At 44.1% G+C, this 13921-nt stretch overlaps 1 pseudogene; it reads left to right on the top strand.

Moving 5' to 3' along the window:
• The first annotated feature begins 2480 nt into the window (after positions 1 to 2480).
• On the top strand, positions 2481 to 13347 carry LOC119172715 (uncharacterized; annotated as a pseudogene).
• Positions 13348 to 13921: the final 574 nt, after the last annotated feature.

The raw sequence follows: 13921 nt of genomic DNA, 5'->3' as shown, positions 1-13921 counted from the left end.
AGGACCCAGCCGACGCAGTTAAACTCTCTGACGTCCCTGCGAGCATGTGCAAGCGTAAGGTGGCCTCTCAAGCCACCAGCAATCGGTTTCTGTCGAGTTTTGCGCCTCTCGTATTTGGAAATTTTCAGGTCGTAAGAAATACTATGAGCTACCTATATTGAATTGTATACAAAGCGTTTTCTTCTTGCAAGACGAGTGGCGAGGATGTAATGGTTTTCGTCTTTCGGAATGTACACTAAGTGACCACACAGTCAGCCAGAAGAAGATAAGAACGGCAGGGTAGCAAACCAGAGGATTCTTCTGGTTGACCTCCCCGGTTTTCTCTTATTTTTCTTTCTTCTTGGATGTTTTTTTCTTCATTGCTGTTGATTTGGGGGGCACCAATGCCTCGAATAATTCTCAAAAGTACCTGTGGCGCTGCGATCGCTCAGTCGCCATAACATCTATGGGCAGCTCACATATTGTTCTAATCTTTGCACGTGTCGGTTTAGGGTTTGTTTACGTGACCCTCGGTAAATCTGTGATGCCACATATTTTCCTTGTGACACAAAAGCAAAAAAGATATCTACGCATATTTATGAAGTGAACGCTATTGATGGAGCGAAGCAGTGTACATCTGTTCGTGAATCAAGGCCTTATATTGTTCTAGTTATTTAAATATATAAATTCAAAGTATTATGTATACTCTACTATGAAGAGTGGTTTGAGGGAAAAACTGGATATCAAACCAACCGCAAGAGCATTTTCTAACCTATACTGAAGGGGAAAGCCTATGTACAGGTTCTGGTTAGGCTCATGGTTTTGTCAGTGCAATCAAAATATATTTAGACAAAAAAAGAAATCATGTCACGCGAAAGCTGCCGAAGAGTGCTTTGTAAGCTTTGTTCGGACTAGTATGTCTCATCTTATATGACGTATGAAATGTATTGGAGGCAACAGAAAGTTCACCTGAAATTGCGATATTGAGTAATGCAAATCCTAAGCGCAGCTGCTTGGTTGTGATTTGTGGATAAGTTATTGGAGCCAAAATTTCTAGGATGAGGCTCTTTTTCACCAAAGGCAAATCTTTGTCCGGCGTACGCAGTAGCGTCTCCCTTATTATACAATAGATGGCGCTGTCCCATAGATATGCATGCGTAGAGATGCATAGAGATGCATGCAAACTGCAGTTGCGTGACAATATACTAGATGGTGCTGTGTGCATTCTGTGTCGTCATCGCCATTTATCGTCAAGTGTTTTAGCGGCGAAGCTCCCTTAGGCGTAGGCTGTGCGCCTCCTGTATGTAGTAGCCACCTCTCGTTTTAGTCCTTGGAATATCCGCTGGATGGCGGTACTTGTATATGACTTCAGTCTGGACTGGCACGGTGAATGGATGTGTTTTTCGAGGGCTCCCGATCGACTGCGCATATAAGTGCTTTTGTATGTTTCGAGCTTTCTTTTATAATTATTAAGGCAGCGGTGTAAACCTTTAAAGCACTTATATTGTACGGCCTTTTTCGGGGTCAGTCACCAGCTATTTACTTTGTGTGTGTGTGTGTGTGTGTGTGTGTGTGTGTGTGTGTGTGCGTGTGTGTATGTGTGTTTTCTTCAGCCATCCCGTAGTGTAGGTGCACGTACGCTCAACACGAAAATTTCTGTAGCAGGGCTTAGACTTTTTTGCTTAAGGCAGGGTTCGTCGTACGCCGTGTTTCATATTTATCGAGTATGACAATTCATAAGGACAATTGGGGTCAAAAAGACATGGCTAAAAAAACTAAAATGTTCAGGATGTGGAGTGGGTTTGAAAATGGAGGCTCGTGCGGACGCGAATGCCGAGGAGGCTGGCGCCATGTGTAAAGGAGCAGAGATGCAGAGGAGGCGCCACGTGTAGGAAATGTGAGGTCGAGGAAAAAATGGGGAAAATGATGGTTGCCCAGAGTGAACTGCTGATGAAAATCGCCGAGTTGTACACTGTGTTGGCAACTGAGCAAAAAAAATGAGTTCTATAGAAGAAAGAATTAGGTCAGCCGAGGAGGCACTAGCGAAGGTGAACACAAGAGCGGCCGATGGAGAGAACGGTGGGACACCAGCACCCAGAATAATGAAGAAGAAAGAGAAAACAGGTTAGGAAAAAAACAGGTTCAGTCGGTTCAACGGTCGAAAGAGCCAGCTTAAGCGAAGTAGTGGTGGGGGTAGGAGGGGACAAAGCAGCTGGTGTCACAGATGCAAATAATCTTCAGGTGCGGGACACTAGCTGAAAATTCACAGCACATGATAATCGCCGCAGAAGCATTTAAAGAAAGGGTAAGAGGTGACAAGAGGGTTTCAGTAGGAAGAGGTGATAAAAGGGTTTCAGTGGAAGAGTGATAGGAGGTTACAAGAGGGTTTCAGTGACAAGAGGTTTCAGTAGAATCGATACGCAGAAGCAATCAAAGAGCGGGTAAGAGGTGACAAGAGGCTTTCAGTAGGGGCGTTCCCAGGACATAAGCCGGAAACAGCCATGAGGCAAGTGAGCGCAAAACACGTAACTAAAGCTGGTAGAAGAAACCTCGTGATAAATTCAGGTGATTTAAACGATGTCTTAAATGAAGATTCCGCAGGACTAGCCAGCAAATTAGCGAAAGAGGTCGATAACATGTGCGCCATTTCCGCTCAAGTAAAGGTAGTGATATTCACAATACCGGAGGTACCAGTGCATGAGGGCAGCCTGCACAGAGCCGTTGTGGAGCAAACAAAGATGAATGACAGATGATTCGAGAGAAAGGCTTTGAGGTAGTGGAAATAAACAGAGAGGTGCATAGGTGGGGTGGTTTTCAACGAGACGAAATTCACTTCAATAGGAGGCTCGATCATGAGGTGCTTTGACGACTTCCAGGACGTGCAGATTTTTTTTTTTTTGGGGGGGGGGGGGGGGGGCAGGCTTTTCGAGGTCCAGGATAGCTAGTAACGAGGAAAACCACCAGGAGGACTCTTTGACAGGTGGTATAGGCAGATACTTTTCCAAAGTCGCACCAATATCTAAGACACGTAGAGTCCGGGGGAGAAATTGACGTAGGCAACGAGGGCCCAGCAAATTCAGGCGTAGGGTATAATAAAATGCAGAGTGGCCGGAATAGGCTGAAGTAGGGAGAGATAGAAGTACAGCTAAAGGAGGAGAAGCTGATGGTATATGGGCTTGTAGAAACACATCTTAGACACATGCAACAACCACCTAGCAATCTGGACTACGCATGAAAATAGTGTAATAGAAGAGGGGGTTGCAGAAAGGGGGGTGGTATTAGGGCATTCATTCATAAAAGTACAGACTGGTAAGGGGTCAAGCAGGAGTGCAGGGAACATTTATGGCTGAAATGTAAAGTTGCAGGGCAGATGACTCTCCTGAGTTTTGTATACTTGTGGACAGGGGCAAAAGCCAGAGAGGAAAACAAAGCAATGATGCAGTGCATAGAAAATGACATTGACGAACTAGGCGAAGAGTGTGAGGTAATCATCATTATTATCATCATCATCATCATCATCATCAGTCTGACTACGTCCACTGCAGGACAAAGGCCTCTCCCATGTCTCGCCAGTTAACCCGGTCCTGTGCTTCCTGCTGCCAATTTATACCCGCAAACTTCTTAATCTCAGCTGCCCACCTTACCTTCTGTCTTCCCCCAAACCACTTGCTTTCTCTGGGAATCCAGTTAGTTACCCTTAATGACAAGCGGTTATCCTGTCTACGCGCTACATGCCCGGCCAATGTCCATTTCCTATTTTTGATTTCAACTAGTATATCCTTAACCCCCGTTTGTTCCCTAATCCACTCTGCTTTCTTTATGTCTCTTAATGTTACACCTACCATTTTTCTTTCCATTGCTCGCTGCGTCGTCCTCAATTTAAGCAGAATCCTCTTTGTAAGACTTCATGTTTCTGCTCCGTAGCTAAGTACCGGCAGGATACAGCTGTTATATACCTTCCTCTTGAGGGATAGTGGCGATCTACCTGTCATAATTTGAGAGAGCTTGCCAAATGAGCTCCACCCCATTCTTATTCTTCTAGTTACTGCAACCTCGTGGTTCGGCTCCACGGTTAATACCTGCCCTAAGTAGACATAGCCTTTTACAAATTGAAGTGCACTATTACCTATCTCGAAGCGCTGCTCTCTTCCGAGGTTGTTGTACATTACTTTTGTTTTCTGCAGATTAATTTTAAGACCCACCTTTCTACTCTCTTTGTCTAACTCCGTAATCATGATTGGCAATTCGTACCCTGAATTACTCAGCAATGCAATGTCATCGGCGAAGCGCAGGTTACTAAGGTACTCTCCATTAACTCTTAACCCTAACTGTCCCCATTTTAGGCTTCTGAAAACCTCCTGTAAGCACGCGGTAAATAGCATTGCGGAGATTGTGTCCCCCTGCCTTACACCCTTCTTGATTGGTATTCTGTTGCTTTTTTTTTATGAAGCGCTATAGTAGCAGTTGATCCCCTGTAGATTTCTTCAAGGGTGTTTATATATAACTATTCGATGCCCTGATTCCGCAGTGTCTGCATGACAGCTGATATTTCTACTGAACCAAACGCCTTCTCGTAATATATGAAAGTTATGTATAGTGGTTGCTCATATACTGAGCATTTCTCGATTACCTGATTGATAGTATGAATGTGGTCGATTGTTGAGCAGCGTGTTCAAAATTCTGCTTGTTCCTTTGGTTAATTGAATTCTAATGTTTTCGTTACTGTGTTAGCAATTACCTTTGTAAATAGCTTGTATACTACAAAGAGCAAGCTGATCAGCCTGTAATTCTTCAACTCCTTGTCATCGTCTTTCTTATGTATTACGATGATGTTAGCATTCTTCCAAGACTCTGGTACTTTTCCCGTAAGGAGACACCTCGTAAAAAGGATGGCTTGTTTTTCTTACACAATCTGTCCTCCATCTTTAAGCAGATCTGATGCTACCTGAGCCTCACCAGCAGCTTTGCCTCTTTGCATGCTCTCCAAAGCTTTTCTGACTTCTTCTATTATTACTGGTGGGGTGTAATCTGGGTTACTGCTAGTTCTTGCAGTATTAAGGTCGTGGTTGTCCTGGCTACTGTACAGATCCCTGTAAAACTCCTCCGCTATTTCAACTATCCTACCCATATTGGTAGTTATTTTGCCTTCTTTGTCCCTTAGTGCATACACCCGATTTTTACCGATCTCAAGTTTATTCTTCACTGCTTTGACGCTTCCTCCGTTTTTCAGAGCGTGTTCAATTCTCTCCATGTTATACCTTCTTACATCGCATAACTTACGTCTATTAATCAACTTCGAAAGCTCTGCAAGTTCTATTTTGTCTGTTGTATTTGACACTTTCATGCTTTAACGCTTCTTAATTAGGTTCTTCGTTTCCTGGGAAAGCTTGCCAGTGTCCTGTCTAACTACCCTGCCTCCAACTTCCACTGCACACTCCGTAATGGTACTCGTCAGATGATCAATCATTGTGTGTACGCTAAGGATGGTTTCTTCACTAAGAGCCGAGTACCTGTTCTTACGCGAGACTCTGAATTCCTGTACTTTCCCTCTCAATGCTGGCTCATTGATTGGCTTCTTGCGTATCAGTTTCTGCCGTTCCTTCTTCAAGTCTAGGCGGATTCGAGGCCGTACCATTCTATAGTCACTGCATCGTACCTTGCCAACCACTTCCACATACTGCACGATGCCTGGGTGTGCACTCATTTTAAAGTCTACTTCGTTCTTGTTTTCGCCATTAGAGCTGCTCTATGTCCACTTGCGGTTTCCTCGTTTTCGGTAGAAGGTATTCAAAATTCATAAATTATTGCGTTCTGTGAACTCTACTAGTAGCTTTCCTCTGGCGTTTCTAGTACCGATGCCATAATCTCCTACTGCCTGGTCTCCAGTCTGCTTCTGTCCTACTTTTGCATTAAAGTCTCCCATCAGTATAGTAACTGCGTTTTTACCTTACTCATTGCCGATTCCACGTCTTCATAGAAGCTTTCAACTGAAGCGTCATCATGCATGGATGTAGGCACGTAAGCCTGTACCACCTTCATCTTGTATCTCTTATTCAGTTTAGTTACGATACCTACCACCCTTTCATTAATGCTATAGTATTTCTCTGTGTTGCCAGCTGTGTTCTGTGAATTAGGAAGCCCCCTCCCAGTTCTCTTCTGTCAGCCAAGCCCGATATCAAAAGACGTGCCCATTCTGTAGCACCGCATATGCCTCATCTGTTCTCCTAACCTCACTAAGCCCTATTATATACCATTTAACACCCTCTAGCTCCTCGAATAGTACAGCTAGGCTTCCCTCACTAGATAAGGTTCTAGCGTTAAAGCGTGAGGTAATACATTAGGAGATATGATTGCGCACATAGAAGATAAGGACGGATATACTGACCCAGCAGGCATGATGCTAATGAACATAGGTGAAAGGCACGATTTATTCATTCGCAACAGTAACGAGAAATGCGAAGGGCAAATAACATGGAAGGTGGGAAGACTGCAGTCGACGATATATTACGCAGTGGTGTCACATAAGATGTATGATCTGCTAAGGGTGATGAACATAGATTAATATGGCTCCAGAAGCTTAGGTAGTGATCACAAACGTATATCAAGCTGAGTTTAGGAAGAGAAATGAAATGGAAATGAGGCATTATGAACAACCACGCGGTATTATCTATTCAGAAAGGCAAATAGAAATAGCAACTGAAGAGATTTAGTAAATATTAACCCAGAATACTTAAGCAGAGTGGACGTACACAAATATAACTCGATTGTTTGAGTTAGACCTTGCTAAGGTACAAGTCAAATGAACTGAGAAAACGCCACACAAACCCAACAGCTGGTGGAATGAGGACATAGTTCAGAGAAGACATAGTAAGACGTCAGGAAGCCTCAAGGGAGAAAGTATGATAAACATAGGAGTAAACCAGAAGATGATGTCAAAAAGGAGGATTGCTGTTGAGGTGCAGAAGGGAAGTGTCCCGTTTGATCAGTGAAAAAATTAGAAAGAAGGGGGCCAATGGATAGTGGAAACAAACAAAAAGATAGAACGGCAGCTGCAAAGTTTTAGAATCATCTCAATTATCTGCCTAATAAGACAAGCATAAAACAAAGGCTTATAACTACATTTCAAGGGGTTAGACTAGAATGGGAAGAGGAAATGGAATATATAAGAGCAATCATGACAGAAAAATTTAAACACCAAGAAAGCGCTGCATGCGCCATTCCAGATGAAGATGAACCAATTAGCGCAGTGGCTCCGCTGTGACAAAAAGTGTAGGAAAGGGCACAAAAGAAGATTCTTAATAGCACATAAACAAGCCCTGATGGCATCCCGATCATCCTGATAAAACAACTAGAACCAAACTCGAAGCAAACATTAAAAGAGGCAGCGAGCAAAGCAATAATGCACAGTTAAGCCCCTAATGGGTGGAAACTAAGCACGATGGGCATGGTGTATAAAAGAAAGGGGGACAAAGCCGATATAAACAACAACTACCGTACTACAGCAGTGAGACATCATTAGTTTACAGGCTGGTGATGCTGATAGTAAAGGAAAGACTACACATGGGTGGAGAATGAGGGAGTACTGGGAGAACTACAAAATGGGTTCTGTAAACGAAGGAGGTTGGAGGACATGGAGGACAGTCTGTTGTTGTTGAAGCAGTGTATTGAAATAGCGGAAAAAGAACACAGGCGCTGTGGGTGGCATTCCTAGATATCAAGGGAGCTTACGATAGTGTGATTCAAGAACAGTTGGAGAGAATGCTGGACACACTAGATGTGGAAGATGGAATAAATTATCTTTTAAGTGACATCTATGAAAGGAGCAAGGTAGTTAAAAAATGGGGCGGAAGGGTATCTGAACCTATAGAGATACAACGTGGGCTTCGACAGAGATGTTCATTGTCACTTTTGTTATTTATGCTGTATCTACAGGGACTAGACGCCAAATTAAAGGGGAGTCGACTCGGCTTCATTCTTTTGCCAAGCAAGGAAAACACATTGAACAGTTATTACCAACATTTACGTATGCAGGTGATATAGTATTGATATCCGGCAATAAGGAAGATCTGCAGAGACTGATAGACATCTGTGGTAATGAGGAAGATAGGTTAAATTTGAAGTTCAGCAGGAAAAAATTGGCAATCATGATTTTAATGATCAAGGCAGTGAGCATAAAATACAGGGAGTCACGCTAGAAATAGTAGATAAATACAAATGTTTGGACGTATGCATAAAAAACGGGGCTGCTTACCTAAGGGAGCACGAACGATACGTAATGGCTAAAGGTAACAGAAATGCAGCTGTAATGAAAAATAGGACATTGTGGAACTACAATAGGTATGATGTTGTGAGAGCGATTACGTAAGGTGTCATGGTCCCGGGTTAGACGTTCGACAGAGTGGTCTTGTGCATGAAATTAGAGGTTCAAGCAAGATTGGAAATTAAACAACGTGGCAAAAATAGACTTGCTTTGGGAGCACACGGGAATACCACAAATTAGGATGTACAGGGTGACATGATATGAAAATCCTTTGAATGCTGGAAAGCTAGAAGCAAGATAGAATATGAGGACCGATTGAGAAAAATGGGAGAGGAGCGTTGGGCTAGGAGAGTTTTCAGCTACTTGTACGTGGAGAATGTTGGTACTAAATGGAGGAAGCGAGCTCGAAAATTGTCAAGAGAGCATTCAGACAACAGCATAATACCAAGTCAAAAGAAAATATTGGTTAAGAAGAAGATGAAGGAAACAGAGAGGGACATGTGGAAGATTGGAATGCTTGCAAAACATCACTGGGGACCTACCGAACTTCCAAGGAGGAAATTTCATTAAGAAAAAAATCCACGATGATTCTCGTGGTAGTTCTCTTCTGTTCTAAGCCAGAACGGGAGTGTTGCGCACCAAGACGTACCGAGCCAAATATGAAGGCGTATACACGTTATGCAGTGCGTGTGGAGAGGAGGAGGAAACGGCTGAACATTTGATAATGTTCTGTAAAGAGCTCCACCCTATAGTCCAAGATAAGGGCACGCAGTTTTTCAAAGCGTTGGTGTTTAGGAACAGTGAAGGCAAGATGGACTTTAAACGGGTAGAAATTAACCGATCTGTGGTTAACTGATCTGTGGCTACAATCAAAGCGCGAGTGAAATTCAATCCTTTAACACATAGTGGCAGTACTTAACTTTATGGTTATCTGGCGTGAGCCACCGCCCGATTTATAGGGCACAGCCCGATACGTCCATACATCCAATATATTGACACAAGGTAGGCTGAAAAGATGCGAGATGGCAGTACTTGGAGTGTTTGCTAGATGAACGGACGGATGGATGGGTGTACAGGCAAGCAGACAGACAGACAGACAGACAGACAGACAGACAGACAGACAGACAGACAGACAGACAGACAGACAGACAGACGTGGCCAGCGGATGATTAACGGTTTGCCAATAAAATACTTCGAAGCTTTGCCCCCGCATCATCATTCACTCCGTGGATGTGCTATAATTTTTATAGATGGCGTCGTCCCATAGAGATGTGTGCAATATGGTGGTTGGGTGAAGGCGCACCAGACGGCGCTGGAGGTGCCGCTGCTCTCTTATTGACTGCGGCGTAGGGCTACACCGGCGCGCCCGCGGATCTTCGCCGCACGTGTCGGATCGCGAGGGCGGCGCCGAACGGCGTGCTTGGCCAACACCCTCTAGACTAGCTAAGGCCTCTCCACTTCCTCCTCTCCTTAGTGCCTACATCACCACACTACGACGGAGCTGCTTCGCCGTCTCTCGACCCGCTTTCGGGAAGCTCCCCTTCCGAAGCAACCCGTCTCCATCGCTCCGCCCCGCTCCTACCGGTTTTGTTGTATTTGCGCTACTGCGCACGCACGGAATAAAACAACCCGGAGTGCCGAATTTCGGGAAATCCTCTGTAGCGTTTTTCTTTAAACTTGACCTCAAAATTAATTCATTATTGCGTGGAACATGTGCGTATTAGTAAACGTAGTCTTTTGGAACGTTAAAATTGGGTTTTACGCCACGTTTTGTTTCTATTTTTGATATTTTAGCGCAATGCTGAAGGGGGTGAAGGCATCCGCAGGACCATAAACATCAGTGGACACGCGGTTCATGTGGCGTTTGGGTGATTTTTTGAGCTGTTGTGTTGTAAAACTGTGTGTGTTTTCGTGCTCTGTGCATCGGCGAGAGTGTTGGTATATTGCCTTATTAACGATGGCATGAGTGAGTCCAATCAAGAGTGTGTGCGTCGAGTGGGCAAGCTGTGATAACGCCTGGGCATTGCTGTGTACCGTGGTGGCACGAGAACTATGACAGTGGAGAATCTGTGCGTGTGTTCACGTTCCCCTCGGACCCTACAAGAAGAACTCAGTGGATTAAGGCTATTCACCGTGCGGACTTCACACCAGGAAAGCGATCAGTGGTAAGGCTAACTTTCCTATTAAGTGCCGTTTTCTACACTTCCTGTGCATTGAATAACATCATGGGGATTGATGTGAGAGATAACGAGGACGCCTACTCTAGATTAAAAAGAATGTTTGCGTGGCAAATATGAGGGAGTGACCTTGTATAGATGACATTCGGCACCACGGGTTTCTTGAGAAATATTCGAAATGTCCATTACTTTGCTGCCATGAAGATGAGCTACTGCTTCTTAACATAAAATACTACGTTATTCTGTCTTTTTTATTATCCTAGGTCTGCGAGCGCCCCTTCAGACCATCCGACATGGTAAACACAACAAGCTATGTGGATACAAAGACAGGCAGAGTAATTGAAGCAAAGCTGAGGCTCACCCGTCTTCGACCTGACGCAGTTCCAAGCATATTGCCGAACTGTACAGCTTATCTTTCCGCCACAGCCGCAACCACATCTCGAGAGGCCCCACACGAAAAGAAAGCTCGTCGAGAGGCAGCTTTACTGCAAGAAGCCGTCAACCTGTCTATCGAGACGCATCTCGAGGAAGAGCGAAATAACAGAATTTACACTTTTCAGGCACTCCTGAACTGCCTTCCGCATATCAAGGTTTCAAAATTCTGGACAGTTTTTACGCAGCATGACTGTGTACTCTTCCTCAACCTGACTTTTGATGGTGCCGCAGCTGTCAGAAAATCAGTGAAAATCCAAAAGACCTCTCTTTCACGCTGTTTTTTCAAGACGTCGAGGTCACCAAACTTGATGGTATCGACATTCCCAAAACTGTGAATGACGTTCGGTGCTTGACGCGTCTTCTGGAAGCTGTTGAGGGATTTGATTAGACACCTACCTTGAAGTCCGAGGACAAGACCAGTGGCATACTAAAGCTCGTGGTGTCGCTTCTTGAGGACGCAATGAATCAAGAAATGCAAGACGAGGAGCAACGCGATGCTTGTACATTCTTAAGGGAACAAGTCATGCTCCTTTTAAGCAAGTAACCCCGCTACTCTTCAGACTTGCTAGTATTTTCGAGCCTCCTATTTACCATCTCTCCTCACGCCTATAGATACTTGAGGAACTACGGAGGTCTCAAACTGCCGCATGAGTCAACAATCAGACGTGTATGCAATTCTCATGTTGTGAATCCGGCAGCTGAACAACAGGATGTTTCATTCTTGCTGTGTGCGAAGAAACTCGTGACTGCAATGAAGGATCATGAAAAAACTGTGGTACTCATGATGGATGAAATCCATATACAACCGTATTTGGATTACAAAGGTGGCACAATCGTCGGCGTTGCCAGTAACACTTCGAATGCAGCCAAGACAGCACATGTATTTATGATGCAAAGCCTTCTTTCAGCTCAAAAAAGTGTTGTTCATATTTTACCAGTTGATAAAATCAACGCTGAACAGCTTCACACTGTCCTACGGAGCATCATAAGTGAGCTTGCAAAAGTTGGTCGTCGCGTCATTGCTGTTATCAGGATGATAACAATTCTATACATCGCAGAACAATGTCTCTTTTTGGAAATTCATCAAAAGTCAGCAGCTCCTTCCCGCACCCATCAGATCCGACACGTCCTCTTTTTTTTGTTGATCCCGTTCACCTGTTAAAATGTGTTCGTAACAATTGGATTAATCAAAAGAACAGTGGCACATGCATGTTTTTTTCTTCTCTTCTGGATCTGCATGGCAGCCCAAAAATTCTCACAGCATCTTTCAAGACCCTCCGGTATCTTCACTCAAAGGAACAATATCAACTTGTGAAGGCTGCTCCAATGCTCTCAATAAAAGCTCTCAATCCTTCCAGCATGGAGAGGCCGAGTGTTAAACTTGTCCTGAAAGTGTTTAATCCATCCACGACAGCTGCTTTAGAAACATATGACCAGCGCTACCACTTGCAGGACGCACCTGGAACTGCAGAGTTCATAAGGATTGTAGAAACGTGGTGGAAGATTATTAATGTTCAGTCTCCCAACAAAGGACGACGGCTTCGCGATGTGCTGCAGACTCGCATCACGCAAACATTGTGCCCACAAGTTTTGAATTCCTTCGAAGCATCATGCAGTGGCTTGACGTGTGGGAACAATTGAAGTTCGATAACGAAATTCTCACACGGGAGACCCACAGTGCTTTTCGACTCACTACAGAGATATTGATCGAGCTTGTCGCATATTGCCTCGAAGACCTTGAATTTGACTATGTACTCCTGGGCAAGTTCCAGACAGACTGTTTGAAGGAAAGATTTGGCAAGTATCGACAACTTTCCGGGTCTCAATACCATGTCTCCATTAGGCAGATATATGAATCCGAACGCAAGCTTCGTCTACAGAGTGCCCTGAAGTTGTCAGAGATGGATGCGGAAACGCCTCCAATCAAATTTGATGACGCCATTTCGCAGAAATTCAAAATTGAAGTAAATGCTAAGGACATTGAAATGAAGGCCCCTAATCTTCGTGCCATAACATACGTCGCAGGCTATTGTGCCCATGCGGCACTTAAGAAGCTGTCATGCACTGCGTGCAGAACAAACTTAGTGGAAGAAGAGGACATCGTGTTGGAAAACGCAGAAGTAATAGAGAGCATGAGTCGTGGAGGACTTAACCTGCAGTGGTGAATGCTGTTATGACCGCCGAAATAGTGTTGGATAAACTACGAAGTCACAGGTATTCTACTGTCTTTCATGCACTCCCCTATCAAAAGCAAGTCCTTGTTTCGCTGACGTGCAACCTCTTGATGAAGGGCAGCCATTTGGAGGAATGTCATAGCGGTCACAGCCCAGGATTAGTGCTACAACACCTACTTAGTGCTGCAACCAACATTCTGCTGAAAAATTATTGTAAACTTAAAAACGATCAACTTGTCCAAAAGAAAGTGGCCGAAAAGCGGAAGCTGAACACCTTAAAACCTTGACGGTTCGGTACTTTCACTTGTCTGTAAAACGTCACGTGCACTTGACCATTTATATATTTTAATAAACATTTTTGTTACACCCAACATGGTTCATTTGTGTATTGTTGAGTGAAGTAAATATATATAGATTATGAAGAGTCTGACTTTGGTTGCCGTAAAACAAATAGAAAAGACGCATACTCTTTTAAAAGACTGTTGAATCTACTAATATTATATATATATATATATATATATATATATATATATATATATATATATATATATATATATATATATATATATATATATATATATATATATATAAGCCACGGCACAAAAACGAGAACGAATGGAGAGCTTGCAACGCGCCATAAGTACGCGAACGAGCGGCGGAAGCAATGCGTCTTTCTGAAAACGCGTCCTCCGCGCCCGTCGTGGTGTGGTGACGTCACCGAGGAGTGGAGAGGCCTTAGCTAGTCTAGAGGGTGTTGGCTTGTCGCGCACCGTCTGAGAAACGTTTGCATCAAGATGCGCATCCCGGAATGCGAGAGCTGGAAGCGGCGCGGTACTCCGAAAATTCAAGGTACCACTGAAAAACCTACGGAGCTTCGTCCACCTCACCATCATCCA

Source organism: Rhipicephalus microplus, chromosome 8 (genome assembly GCF_043290135.1).
Source record: "Rhipicephalus microplus isolate Deutch F79 chromosome 8, USDA_Rmic, whole genome shotgun sequence".
In the NCBI taxonomy this organism is placed as follows: domain Eukaryota; kingdom Metazoa; phylum Arthropoda; class Arachnida; order Ixodida; family Ixodidae; genus Rhipicephalus; species Rhipicephalus microplus.
The sequence above is the reverse complement of the archived record's forward strand: the minus strand, read 5'-3'. Positions and strand labels throughout refer to the sequence as shown.